Genomic DNA, 15,672 nt, shown 5'->3' on the forward strand with positions numbered 1-15,672 from the left:
GCTTCAGCAACGGGAAATGGCTATACACATGATTATAATCCTTTACCTGACGAAGTGTCGTCTGCAATAAAACCTGTTTATGAAACGTTAAGTAGTCGGCCGTTATTGGAAAGATGTTTAGGAGGCTTCACACAAAACAATAATGAAAATTATAACCAGCTCATTTGGAAAATAGCCCCTAAAATCATGCCAAGTGGATGCGTTACGATAAATATAGCTGCTCACGTCGCTGCATGCGTGTTTAATGAAGATCAATACGCAATCCTATTGATTTTTAATGCTATGGGAGTTCAGCTTGGCGAAAACGCTCATCGATACGCGGAACGCGAAGATAAACAGCGCGTGTTTATCGCCGAGCTGAAAGCGCAAAGAAGCACGAAAGAGGCCAGAACAGCTCGCAGACAAAAAAATAAGGAATATTTAGAGGCTTCTACATCAGCGGAAGGAACAGAGTATGGGCCTGGAATAGATATGATACTATGTAAGTATAAAAAAAATTGAGTTTCGAAACAAAAAATTGCGTTTTTCTCGAAATCACTTTTTTAAAGTCGGTGATCACGATATCTCAAAAACTATTCAACCGATCTTCCTGAAATTTTAGCTACTTATTCTAAACATATGTATCTAGTGATTGAACGAAGGATTTGTTTTTTCAATGACAACTTTTTATTTAATGAACGAATAAAGGACGATTTTTTGGTGAAAAACTGACTTTTGTCTTTCAAAAGCCGCCATTTTGTGAAAAATCAATATTTTTCAAAATCCTTCGTTCAATCACTAGCCGAGGACATATATTAATGAAATTTCTTTGCCTTATTAATTTCAGATAAAATAGCGTCGAGTTATGATGATCACCGCAAGGGTATCTTTTTTAAATGCATATTTTTTAATTCATTGTACAAGACGAATAAATACATATTTGTACGTGAAAAAAATCAAAGTTGTTCTTCAAAAGTACCTTAACAAATATATATTACGTAGGAAATATTAGAAGTTTCCATTTCGCTTAAAAAAATCGTAAAAAACACACGTTTTTTGGACTTCTAAACATATATAACCCCTTATATACGATATTTAACCTAATTCTTTTTTCATACTATTAAACGAAATTAATTGTCGGATGAATTAAGTGTCCGTGGTGTACTTTGGTCATGATTTTTGATAAAATATAGTTTACTGTTTCTATGTGTTACACACATATTCGAATTAAAAATCAATAAAGAGAACAGGAGAGCTGTCCTGTAACAAGTAAAAGTTGTTTCTCGCTTCGATGCACACGTTTTAGTATAAGAGTTGTAAAATAACTAAATATTAAAATATATACATTGAAATCGGTAACTTTCATATACATATAAATTGCACGTATCTAAGCTAGAAAAAGATGGCAACAATAAATCATACTTATCATTCGTAAATGTATTGTTTCACATAGTTTATGCGTCTAGCGCATAGTTTTTACGTGTGATTTTATTTCTTGCTACTTAGTTTTTGTAAAAAAATTTTTTTTTCGAATGTATATCAGACCACACTTTCGCGTTCAGTCTGCTTATCATACCCTGCTAATATTCCTCTTCTTAAAGAAACATTGCTATTGCGTAATCCATTACCATTGAACATTTGAATGATAGTCGAAACAGGTGGAATTTCTAATAACTTTCGCGCGAACGACTTTTCATCAGGTACACTATCCGTGCTAGATTCAAATACCACACGATCCAGCGAGTGTGATCGCTTCTCCCGTATTCCTCTCTTGTTCATATTATCGTAATCTTATAACAATGGCTCTGCTTCATTTGGAAGAGTGTCAGTGTGAGACATCTGTGGAAATTGACAAATTTTGTATCCATTCTCTCTAGTTTACGTTCTTTATATATATAGTTACAATATAATCTCATTACTCTTTTATTTGTGGCAACTTTTCCAACTTAGTTATTTTTCAATTCTAACTTACCAACACACCATCTATATTAACTTTGCTAATCTCGGTTTTTTTTACCAAACCTTTCTTACTTGCTTGTTCCCGCGCTTTACGGTAAACGGAACGTACCATCTTTTGCTTGTATACAAAATACATAATAAAGACTGTGTGTGTAACACAAAGTTACGAGTAGCATTATTCTACATTCTACTGCGTTCCCTGCGCTCAATTTAACCTACAACATCATTATTACATTGCCATTAGGATAATTATTATTTAGCATTTTTTCAGAAATGTCCGCTTTTAAATTCATCCGCTTGCATTCATTCTCCTTCCAGAAGTTCGGCGATTCAAATCTTTTGTTATACGTATCAATAGGAAGTGGATCGAGTGAACGAGATTCGCGTAAGACAGTTTCAGATGGATAATCACTTGACGACGAAGACGCGATGGTAGATAATGCACGCGCGTTTTTTCTAAATTTTGGACCTGTACTTATGAACAGATCATCTACCGACTTGATATTTAAGCGCCTGTACGTTTTTTCTTTCTGAACTGGAATATTGTTTAGGGTGATCTTCGAGATGTTTTCAGTCAAAGACAGGGGAGATCTTTCGAGCTTGCGAGCATATGTAATGCTCGCGAAACTGGACTATGATACCTTACACTGCGAAGAAGAATCATCTACCGTTGGATATGGTACACTTGAATGTCTGCGACTGCTGGCGCCTAATCCTTCTAGTTGTGAAGCGTATCGCGAGTCTGAACTTAGTTTCGGGCTTTTTCGTAGTCTTCAGAATAGTGGTAGGAGATTTTCATCCCCGTTAGAATTCTGTAAAAAATATAAAGATTCAGTCCATTAGAGAGCGATAACTTCAGTGTAAGTTCAAAATTTAACGAGCTCATTAACCAATTAATTTTAAATATTAAAATAACGATATAGAATATCTTTTAATTTAAAATAAATTTGATGGTAATTCCTTGACAGAAAAATTTATTTCTGATACTAAATTAAAATTTATTTTTGGTACTAATTTACTATTTGATATAATTACAAGAAGAAGAAAGATTTTCAAATTCTTCCAAAATATATTGTAACGAGCTGCCGCGCTTTCTCGCGTCAAGGCGAACGTCACGAAGAAGACGCCGAGCCGTTGCCACGGCAACGAGAATGCGAGGCAGCGCTTATCGCGTGATCTGAAACGGCAACCGCTAATGCCGTCTGCGCGACAAATTAAAATAACTGCACAAATCTTGTCCTAATTAATTAAGATATTGTAAATTAAATTGGGAAGGATAAAATCCATAGACCTATTACATTTTAGGCCGACATCAAAGCATGTATGAGTAATAGTTTACGGGTAGATGCAGTAAAGTGCATCCCATTTGAACTTTACTAACTATTTAGTTATAAGAATGTTATCAATACGTTAGGTAGTATAATAATGGCAGTTGCCAAACATATCGTAATGAAAAAATAGCCACAGCTAGGCAGGATAAAACGCCCTGAGCAAATAAAGTAAAATCAGCTGATCGGGACTGCGAATAAGGACCGAGAGTCAACTCCCGGCGCAAAACCTTGTATAAAAACTGGAGCCGTGACCTTTCACTGACTACAGCAAGCATGCGAATCGTTGCCGAGCATGCAACGCAGTAAGGGCGTACTGAAGGGGCTGTTGAAGTCGATATGCAACGTAAAGAATACGGCTATAAGTCGTTAATTAAATTCATAAAATTTCTTCTTGATGGATCTCTCCAGAATAATTTTGTATACAAAGATGTATATTTGACGGGTCAACCCCTCCAGAAAAAGAAGATTCTAGAACATCTTAGAATGTTCTAGAATCAGGATTTCTTGACGCAATATCCGCTAAGGATCAACCCCCTTGCCCGCGCGGGGGTCACCCCTTTAGTTGTATATAATCTGCGCCCGATAAGAGCGCAGCGCACTTCGTTTCTTAGTACTCGCTTCATTTAGAAGTAAAAATCGCAAATCTCGCGCAGTATTAGAATCTCGTGTATCGTGGTCTCTAAAGTAGCTTGTTTTCTTAAAGGTAGCAATCTAGTCGCGCAAAACTCAACTTTATACTATTAGTAAGTTGTGAGTTTCAATGTGAAAACTGATATGTGTTATTTAAGTATTCTGAATTTAAATTAAAATCAGTAATCTTTCATAACTGTTCTTTTTCTTTGTTCTTCTTTTCTCATCCTCTTTTTTTTTATTTCACTATTTTATTTCTTTTATTTTTTTTCGCTGCGAAATGCCCATCTAAATGTTATGTGATCGTCTGTGCCGTGATTTTGTGTTTCGCCAACATACTGCGCGACCGCTGAAGTTGGAGAGCGAGAGCATCATTAGGATACTGCCAAACAGGGCCGTATATTATAGCGAGAGTACCCAAAGGTCAACGAGATTTCCTGTAACCTTTCCTGCCGTTGTAGTAGGGCTTTCCTTCTCAGCCCTTATCTTCCGTTGTCGAGAGGGTTTCGACAACTATCCGACGACATCCTATAACGGGCCACTGTGTAGGGGCAAAAGGGCTTTATTTCACAGGGCTCCCCGCCGCTCATTCCGTACGGCATTATACTCTTCTCGTTGCCGGCCAGCATTATCCAGAGGGGAGGGAACTGAGACATAACCGAAGAACCGCAAACTCTATCATTGAACAAGAATATAACCATGGTTCCAGGACAAAGCGATGCCCCATCACATAGGCACAGGGCACTGCAAGCGTTGGTACGCGAGTATCATTACAAAGTTGAGTGCGACCCTCGGGTTGTCACAGACACCTAGTGGCACCAGGAATCGCCTAAGTACCACCCGGTCCCGGGAAATCACCAGGATCCCCCCAAACGGAAGCAAATACCGCGTGAGATACCGCGTGCACAGACCTGCGCAACTCCACGAATTGCGCGAAGAAATAGTGCAGGGCTTTACTTATAGATTTAGAATATTGAGCGACCCGCGGCGGCTCGTGGTGACTAGAGTCCTAGATATCAGAGAAGCGCAACCGGCTTAAGTCAGTATCGCAAAATTACTAAGAAAAGTATTAAAAATGGCGTAACATCGGTTGCGCTTCTCTGATATCTAGGATTCTAGTGGTGACCGGCTTGAAGCCGCTCAACGGGAAGTGGGAAATCACCATCAAGACTTAGGTAAAGGACGCGCGCCCCACGTCCGTCAAGAAGGCGGACGCGACATACATATATCCAGAGTTGTGCGCGTTACCGTTACTTTTTGAAAAAAGTAACTCGTTACTGTTACTCGTTACCAATTTCGAAAAGTAATGCGTTACCGTTACCGTTACTTAAAATGTAACGATTCGTTACTTTTTTTTTATAATGCTAAAAATTATTAGAAAATATTTTTAAAAGAAATATTTTTAAAAGAAATTAAGAATAGAGAGATTATAAAATGAAACAATAAATATTTTATAATTGCATTTATTGCTCATAATTTGGTTATGTTAGGAGTACACCCACGGTAATTAATCCTGTCCCTCGGAAATTTTCACAAAATGAAAAGTGACCACCTTTCTGTATCAATTGTTATAATCTATGCACGATTAAGAGGACGTAAGGTTCAGTTGTAACGTTAATCGTGCATGGATTGTGACTATTAATATAGAAAGGTGGTCACTTTTTATTTTGTAAAAATTTCCGAGAGACAGAATTAATTACCGTGGGTGTACAAAGTACAAAATCTTGAAATTTGACATAGACAAAGTACATGACATTTTGTAAAAATTTCCGAGAGACAGAATTAATTACCGTGAATGTACAAAGTACAAAATCTTGAAATTTGACATAGACAAAGTACATGTTCGATAGCGAGAAGATATATTATATACGCCGGCCAAGTTGAGAAAAATATTTAATAATTACAGAATATAAAATTTGTACATTGTATAAATTCAAATCACAATAAGCTATTACAATGAAAAGTGTTATTAACGCAATTCGTTTTAGAATAAAATTCTCGCTTGATATAATTTAATATTATCTTGTAAATTTTGTAAGTAATAGATATATGTATTACAATCTGTCATGAATATTTCACTGAATTATTAATCTGAAAATGAAAAGGTACTAAAAACAGTAATACAAATTTATGTTTAAATATGTTCAATAATTATCCTGGAAACAATAACATTAATTAAACGATAAAACATCTTAGTATTTGATTAAACTGTTAATAATAAAAATGTCACAAATTTGAACAAAAATTATAAGAATGATATCATAAGTTTTACAAGGATCCTTGCAAGAAAAAATTATCTTAGTTTGAAATATTCATTGAATGAATTATATCAATATCTCATATAATAAGCTTAGTTTGTAAATAACAATCGTATTGGTTTATGAATGAAATAATCTCACAACTCTCTTAAAGACAATGTATGTTCATTGAGAACGAAAAATTTAACTAATTGAATTCAAGACAATCAATAGTTGTCGCCTTCTTTCTTTTGTTGTAAATATATTTGAGTAAGTACGTCTAATTGAGAAATGTACGTCTCAGAATCATTGCATGAAAATGACTTACCAAGTGAGAGGACTTAACATAAATACTGTAAAATACCTTTCTACAAAGGTACTTGGTAATCATATGAAAGAATATACGCTTCTGTCCAGAACAGTTTAAGTAACTTGTCTGGCTTAGCCGGCTTGAGAGAAAGGAATGCGTATGCCATGTATCGTTATTGATACCGTTTGAGAACGTGTGCCGGAAATCCTTCAGATCGTCTAAACCAACAAGCCAAATTTCCAAGGTTGGTAGACGAGTATTATCTAGATCTGAAGGATGAATAACTAGCTCATCGGCCACAATACCTTTGTAATTTCCACTGTATGAAATCTATTTAACTCGGGAAAATATACTTGATAACTTGAAACGGTCTTCATGAATAACTAGCTCATCGGCCACAATACCTTTGTAATTTCCACTGTATGAAATCTATTTAACTCGAGAAAATATACGTGATAACTTGAAACGGTCTCCTTTTTTGTTGTCAGGAGAAATAAATAAACAATTGAATTAGTACAAGAAATAGGAATTGAAGTTCGTAACGATCATGTTGCGCGCGTATTTTTTATTTGAGTGAACTCGCAACAGTACAAAATATTGAAATTTGGCATAAACAAATTTGAAATGAAAAATTATTAAAATTTAACGCTTCGACATGGAGAAGAAAGTTATTCGTTTCATATTTAAAAAAAACTAAAGACTACACAACTCCATGCACATTTTATACTTAAGGAGTAACGCCACTCTAGAGCTCGAAAAAAAGACATGTTTTTGATAATTTTTTACGGAGATACAATAAAGAAAATGGAAAATCTGTTTATAAGAGTTTATTATACATGTGCTGAAGCAAATAAAAAAATTTTTTAATTAACATTTTTAAACAAAATGGCGGCTACATAATACGAAACTCGAGACCACCTCTCGCTGAAAGGGCTTCACGGCCGGAAAAGTTTCTCCCACAATTTTCAATCCGGAACAAAAAACCAAAATTTTATGTAAACTATATATAATTGGCTACAGAAATACGTAAGGGATTTCGAAAATATTGAATTTTGAAAAAATAATGTTTATTTGAAGAAAAAATTCATTTTTCAGTAAAAAATTTCATCGTAAATTGTTTATAACAAAAAAAGTTGACAAGATATGAAAAAACTCCTACGTACTTCTGTGTAAACTCTAATTACAAAGCTACTGTTAAAATTTGAATTGAATCGTTCAAAAATTGTTCGAGTTATGTTTCCGGCCAACTTGAAAAACATTGTTTCGAGAAAAACGCGTTTAAAGTTTTAAGTACTAAAATAGTATAAATTTTTTTTATATACCTCTAGTCGGCAATGCCTGCACCATACATTTCACCTTCCAAATTCTCCTACTCTGCGTCTTTTCTGACCGATTTTAACAATACCCTGGCCTCTTTTGCCTTCTGCCACGAGTATCACGAATCTTTTCTTATTAATCGAGCGAAGGCAGTTTCGGTTTCGAAATAAGTACTTAAAAATTTTATCGCATTACGAGACCAAGTGTACATTATTTTTAAGACTCTAAGGCATCATTTAAACAAAAAAAAATTTTTTGATTATTTTGAAAATTCTAGAGTGGCGTTACCCCTTAAAAAGAAAAATATATCTCTTTTTCGTTCGCGATCGTTCGGATATCGTTTCATTTCTACATTTTCATAACAATTTTTTCATGACAATGTTTTCATAAAAAAAACTATATTAAAAATCGAGAAATAAAATGATTCCCGAAAGCGATAATCTTTTTTTAAAAGTTAAACAATTTTTTAGCAAATAATAAAAGAGGATACCTTTATATTCTCCTTTACTATGTGCTGAAAATGAATGAAAAGTCTAATCCAATTTTGAAATGTACCATAAGTTTCCAGAATGCACGTGATCAGCGCGTGCTATTGGCGCGCAATCAGTGCGCGATTTATTAAATAGGAAACTAAAAATAGGAAACTAAAGTAATGGTAAAAGTAACGACTAAATTCATTACCGTTACTGTAAAAATGTAACGACGTTATCGTTACCGTTACAGACAGAAAAAAGTAACGATCGTACTGAAGAAAGTAACGAAAACGGTAACGCCGTTACAAGTAACGCGTTACTTCCCAACCCTGCATATATCCTTATTACATTTATGTTTTATACGACTCTTTCAAACACTCTAAATTTTTATTCACAAACCTCTAAGTTTTTTCTGTGTGTCACAGTAGCCTCTGTGAGTCAGTAAGTTTTTACTGTTCCTTTTCCTTTCATTTCAACGAAACCACGCTCTTCGATTTTATAATCTCCGATCCTATCTAGCGCTTCTTTGCATTGTTTACTAATATGTATTCGTAATGGCTCTCCAGTAGATTCTATACGAGACGCAGTATTGACTGTGTCCGAATAAACAATATCTAGTTATCGTTAAACCGACAATGCCCGCTACCATAGGACTTGTAATTTTATATTCATCTTATCACTAAGTAATATGATGATGTGTACATTATATATATATATATATATGTGTGTGTATGTGCATATATATATATGCATATTTTTAAATGCATCTTTTCTTACCGGTATGAATGCCGATACGTAACTTCAGAGTTTCTTGAGGTCGATGAGTTATCGTATGATGCTTAACAGCATTAAGTAATTCTAGCGACATTGATGCTACCTGTCCAGCATGCTGATCTCCATTTCTTATTGGAAGACCGGAAACCTGAATAGAGTATTGAATATAATATATATAAGTATAATATATATAAGTAATATATAAGTAATATATAAGAAATATATAAGTATAATATATATATACATATATATATATATATATATAGTGTAATGCCCGCGCTCAGCCGCCACCCGTTATGCGATGAAATGTGCGTTTCCGGGACAACGAGCCGCTCAGTTGTCTAACATGATAGTGTGTTTTTTTGGAGAAGCTGTCGCTGCGGACGTGATTCTCCTCCGGACTATTCTTTATGTTAATTAAAACGCTTTGAGTTCAGAGTACTTGTTCGGTGTGTTGTGTTTCTCCGAATAAACGCCTCTTAGCCCGAATCCTCATACGGGCAACAGCGCTTTGACACCGGACACTGATTGGTGAAAATATTGTATGAGGATCCGGGCTTATTCTATTAATTCTGTGTTGTTCATTTCGGCGGTGCGGGGTGCGTGTCCGCGTCCGCGAGCGAAACGTCGCGATCCGGCAGCACGGGCGCAACATTATATATATATATATATAACATTATATATATATAAAATATATAAACATTATATATATATATATATGTAACGAAATATGGCTTTCATTTCGTCATCCCTATAATTCGTAATATCCCGCTCACGGGAAACCGGCTGCTGCCACACAGTTAGATACGCATGCGCATTGGAGTGAGCGAGAGACAGGAAGACTCGTGCACGTGGACGATAAAATAGAACGTGTAGAGACGATTAAAGATAGCAATAAGGATTAGTTATAAGAGAGTGAAATATTAGCTGTGAATGTTGTTTCTTTCATTTAACTTTCAGGTAACGTAAGCAATGTAATTTTAAGTACAATTTATATTGGCAATATAGAATCTTTCATTTACAGAAACTCAAGGCAGTTTTATTTTACGATATTGAAAAAACACCTTATATATATATAGATCAGCATGCTGGACAGGTAGCATCAATGTCGCTGGAATTACTTAATGCTGTTAAGCATTAAGTGATTCTAACGACATTGATGCTATCTGTCCAGTATGCTGATCCCCATTTCTTTAATTTCAATAACTTAAAAAAAAAACCGCTATTAACAGAACAATCTAAAATGTTTTTATATCTCAGCGGAGAAAAAATGTGAATTGTTGTCTATTCTTTACGAATCTTTAAATATGCAATTTCATTAAAAATTCGCAATGAGAAAGCGTTATACTAAAATGCTTTTATCTTTTACAAATAAATACTATTATAAATTATATATAGATATATATATATCTATATATATATACTTTCAATATTATACTATATAAATATAAAATCTCTATATCTATATTATATTTTTTCAAGTTAAAAAAGTTTGATTTTTGCTTACATTCTTTAATAAATGAATATATGATATTATAGTCTATAAAGGCACGAATCGATTTAAACTTGAAATCGACGAAACTCAGATTCCAAGAGACGATCGCTGAATTGTCGCTGAAAGTCGAAATTCGGAATTTAAGAGATTCGTATTTGATCGCAGTTTTTCGATCTGCTACGTGGGAAAGTTTCGGCGATCGTGCCTCGCATTCTGCGTAAAAATAAATAAAAAAATATGGACTGACTGGGTCATATTTTTCGTTTCCTGTATAAGTTGGAACCATATGCTGACTTGGTAGCATGGTAGTCTTTCCTCGCAGCACGTGTGTCTATTCTCGACGGTCTTGTAATGGTTCACGGTAAGAGCTGATTGAAGTTTGGAACGTTCTTGGAACGATTTTTCCAAAACGACTTTTCTCATTTCTCCTTTGGCACAGAGATTCCTCTGCATGCCAGAAAACAAATAGAAAACATCTCGATCAAATACACGCGTCGGAAGGCACCCTTATGGGCGAAAAACCACCCTCGAAACAACTTAAAAATTTCGAAAAGATCGTAGAATAATTTCTCCCATTTCTCCTTTTGCACAGAGGTTCCTCTGCATGCCAGACAATAAATCAAAAATACCCCGATCGAATGCATCGGAAGTCACCCTTATGGGCGATAAACCACCCTCGAAATAACTTAACAATTTCTAAAAGATCGTAGAATAATTTCTCCCATTTCTCCTTTTGCACAGAGGTTCCTCTGTGTGCCAGACAATAAACAAAAAATACCCCAACGAATGCATGCGTCGGAAGCCACTCTTATGGGCGATAAGCCACCCTCGAAATAATTTAATAATTTCTACAATAACGTAAAATGATTTCTCCCATTTCTCCTTTTGCACAGAGGTCCCTCTGCATGCCAGATAATAAATAAAAAATACCTCGATCGAATACATGCGTCGGAAGCCACTCTTATGGGCGATAAGCCACCCTCGAAATAATTTAATAATTTCTACAATAACGTAAAATGATTTCTCCCATTTCTCCTTTTGCACAGAGGTCCCTCTGCATGCCAGATAATAAATAAAAAATACCCCGATCGAATACACGCGTCGGAAGGCACCCTTACGGGCGAAAAACCACCCTCGAAACAACTTAATAATTTCTAAAAAATCGTAGAATGATTTCTCCCATTTCTCCTTTTGCGCAGAGGTCCCTCTGCATGCCAGACAATAAATAAAATATACCCCGATTGAATACATGTGTCGGGAGCCATCCTTATGGGCGAAAAACCACCCTCGAAACAACATAAATATTTCTAAAAAAATCGAAAAATGATTTCTCCCATTTCTCCTTTTGCACAGAGATCCCTCCACATGCCAAACAATAAGTAAGAAATACCCCGATCGAATACACGAGTCGGAATGCACCTGAAAAGTGTCCTTCACGTGATTCAAAGTTTGCGTTACTTAACATTGTATGTCCATTTTAATTATACAGAAAGATAATTGAGCTCGTTTAACCTTTTCACTATACAATTATTGAAAATTTATTTAGTGTTGATTCATACACTGAGAAAAGATTCTGTTGATTCAATTAAAATTTATGTCACGGGCTGTTACTAACATAAATAATTAATTTATGTATATTTTAATTGATACAGTAGCTTTAATTATAGTTTTAATAATCAAGATCTTTGTATCAATAAAAATATACATGAATTAATTACTTATGTTAGTGACAGTGCCTGTCATATATATTTTATTTGAATTAACAGTATATTTTTCTCAGTGTATTTGCGTATGTTTTATTATAATATTGCATATAGGCTTCTATCTATATACAGTCTGTCTAGTAAGAGCGTGGAAGGACTATCTCAAAGAAAAATTGCTTACTAGACTTTTAAGAAATCTTTATGTGGTACCAAAGGTAGTTTTACGCCCATAAGAGTTCCTTCCGACGCATGTATTCGATCGGGGTATTTTTTATTTATTGTCGAGCATGCAGAGGGACTTCTATGCAAAAGGAAAGATGGGAGAAATTATTTTACGATTTTTTAGAAATTGTTAAGTTGTTTCGGGGGTGGTTTTTTGCCCATAAAGGTGGCTTCCGACACATGTATTCGATCGGGGTATATTTTATTTATTGTCGAGCATGCAGGAGGATCTCTGTACAAAAGGAGAAATGGGAGAAATCATTCTACAATTTTTTAGAAACTATTAAGTTGTTTCGAGGGTGGTTTTTCGCCCATAAGGCTGCCTTCCGACGCGTGTATTCGATCGGGGTGTTTTCTGTTTGTTTTCTGGTATGCAGAGGAACATCTGTGCCAAAGAAGAAATGGGGGAAATCATTTTACGATTTTTTAGAAATTATTAAGTTTTTAGTCTCGTCAATTTACTAACTCCGTCAGAAAACGTTAAAGAATCAAGGAACGCAGGAAAAAGGAAATGATGTAGTAGCGGAATATAAGGGAAGGGGGAGTTGTGACGTGACGTTTTTCGTCCGTCACTTTGTCGACAACCATAACTTACACGGATCCTGCCCTCTGCCGGCTCAAGGGAGGGCGACCGTCATCAACAAAAAAATATGCAAAAAAATAAATTATAATTCGTCAATCTATTAAAAATTAAATTATAAGCGCGTGAGACAGGAAATGTACTAGATTATAATCGCTCGGTTACAATTACGTTATAATACGGTCGCAATATCACTTAGTCGACTTTTCACGGAAAGAATTATATTCTCCGAATTCGCCAGACATGTCTCCGAAAATGACTATGTGTCTACGCGTCAGCTGATCGACTGTGTCAATACCCGTCAGCTGAGCGACTGTATTTCTTTTCGTACCGTTTCGCATTCGCATCTCGTCCGTTTGTTTTTCTCGCAATTTCTATTTCTCGTAAATATTATTCCGCATGTATTTAACTCGGTTATCGTCGTTGAAATTCAAATAATAAATTAAATTACATTTTTCTTGCTACAATCTTTTCTCGTAAAACAATGACATACAATATTAATAAAGCTATACATAATTTACATAAACCTAATTTATGCATCTCAAGTTTATATTTAGTCGACCTATTCTATTTACTTGCGACGCGTATTCCCAAACAGATGGAAAAACGGTCGCAAGAAATTCATTGCTTTAACTGGTTCTTTCTCTATTTACTCTCGCGTCTAACTATTTCTCGTTGTATGTATGCTAGTCATGTGTTCGTGTATTCGTGTGTGTATCTAACCGATAACGCTTTTCTAAAATCTTTATCTTTTGTGGCTATGCAATCGCCACAAGTTATTTCGAGGGTGGTTTATCGCCCATAAGGCTGGCTTCCGACGCATGTATTCGATCGGGGTATTTTTTATTTATTGTCTGGCATGCAGAGGGACCTCTGTGCAAAAGGAGAAATGGGAGAAATCATTCTACGATCTTTTAGAAGTTATTAAGTTGTTTCGAGGGTGATTTTTCGCCCATAAGGGTGCCTTTTGATGCATTCGATCGGGGTATTTTTGATTTGTTTTCTGGCATGCAGAGAAATCTCTGTGCCAAAGGAGAAATGGGAGAAATCTTTTTGAAAAAATCGTTCCAAGAACGTTCCAAACTTCAATCAGCTCACGGTAAGGTTGTTCTTAGCCGCCTGTTGCTCAAGCGAACGAGCGACCGTTGACAAGGCGCGCTTGGTTACAATCGAGAATTTGTTCCAACCGTAGTGTAGCAGTAGGGCAATCACCGACTTAGTTACCTGCGTGTCTGGTAGTTCGGTCCTTACGAAGGTCTTCACCTTTGAGGCTTTGTACATTTCTGCAAGCAGAACGATCGTCGTGTGCGACATTATTCGATGGATTTCCCCCCGATGTTCGCGAATATATCACATACTGCGTATATCGATTTTTGACAGTACACAAAGGTCCCTATATACATATATTTAGCATCAAATGGATACCATATTTGGTTCAATGATTGTAAATCTATAGTAACGTTTTCAATTATTAGATAACATTACATAACATTAAAAATTGAGAGAATATATGTTTTAAAAGATTTTTTTCCATGTAATCTTTTTTTCGTACAATTTTACTTTAAAGTACACTCCTAAACAAGAGAAAACAGAATCAATAATCATGAAATAAAAATATAACTACATTAATAATAAATAATCGATTGAATAATTTACGATATACATATAACTGCATCGTTTATTGATTCCTATAATTCTAAGGATTTGCGCAAGGGCAAAATTGTAATGTGAAAAAAAAAAGTGACGCAGCCCGCCCTTTCTTTTGAAAGTGAACGAGCACACGTGGAACGTGATTATGATGCGTACCTACGGCGCGGCGCCCGGATTACTCTTTGTTAGCACAACGAAAACGAGTGTGGTTGCGAAGGGGAAAGAAAAAAGGAGAGGAAAATAAGAGAGAGAGGAGAGAGGAGAGGGAGAGAGAACGGATCGCCGCGAAGGGAGAGCAAAAAGAAAAGAATCGGAGCAGGAAGGGATGCCGAAACGAGGCAAGAGGAAGAGAAAGAGAGAGACGTGGATACACTAGCGAATAACGCGGCAGTTAGCTGCGTCGAATGCCTTGGTGTGCGGTGAGATTAAATATAAATCCGAAGGCAAAGGAGGGTAGAAGAAAAGTGAAAAGAAGAGAGGGAAAGAGATGGAGGAAAAGTAGAATGAACGGGGCGAGCCTCTTCGCGCGCACGCTTTCGTATTTTGAAAAGAGGTGTATAGGGCAGCTGAAATGCGACATGCGTTCTTCATTAACATATAAATTAAACGTGATAGTATGTGAGGGTCAATTTTTCTTTAGCGACCACCGCAGAGCCGCGCCGCTCTCTCTTCCATTTTTTTTCTTCAGACTACCCGTCCTCTATCCATGGGAATCCAGGATGTATTATAATAATAATGCCTTTCAGTAACTTGATCGCGAACAAGTAGGTATAATGTAACATGTTCACTCGTCGTCGATTTTTCATTAGTTTCTAGTAGCCCTTGGCCCAACTTTAAACGACGCACGAACAATATTATATTTGAGCCGGGATTGTGTTAAGAACGAAAGAAAGTGAGCAGTATACAAGCAAGTACTTTATGTCGTGATCGGTTGGTGGCATTGTCTTTTTATCTATCATCGTAGATATTTTTTACTTATTAATCAGGAGACGCGGTAGCGTCTCCGGCCATG

The 15,672-nt window shown here is 35.8% G+C and overlaps 1 pseudogene; it reads right to left on the reverse strand.

The window, feature by feature from the left end:
* Window positions 1-1,518: 1,518 nt before the first annotated feature.
* Window positions 1,519-14,324, reverse strand: LOC108771445 (receptor-type guanylate cyclase Gyc76C-like; annotated as a pseudogene).
* Window positions 14,325-15,672: the final 1,348 nt, after the last annotated feature.

This window comes from Cyphomyrmex costatus, unplaced genomic scaffold (genome assembly GCF_001594065.2).
Source record: "Cyphomyrmex costatus isolate MS0001 unplaced genomic scaffold, Ccosl1.0 scaffold1583, whole genome shotgun sequence".
In the NCBI taxonomy this organism is placed as follows: domain Eukaryota; kingdom Metazoa; phylum Arthropoda; class Insecta; order Hymenoptera; family Formicidae; genus Cyphomyrmex; species Cyphomyrmex costatus.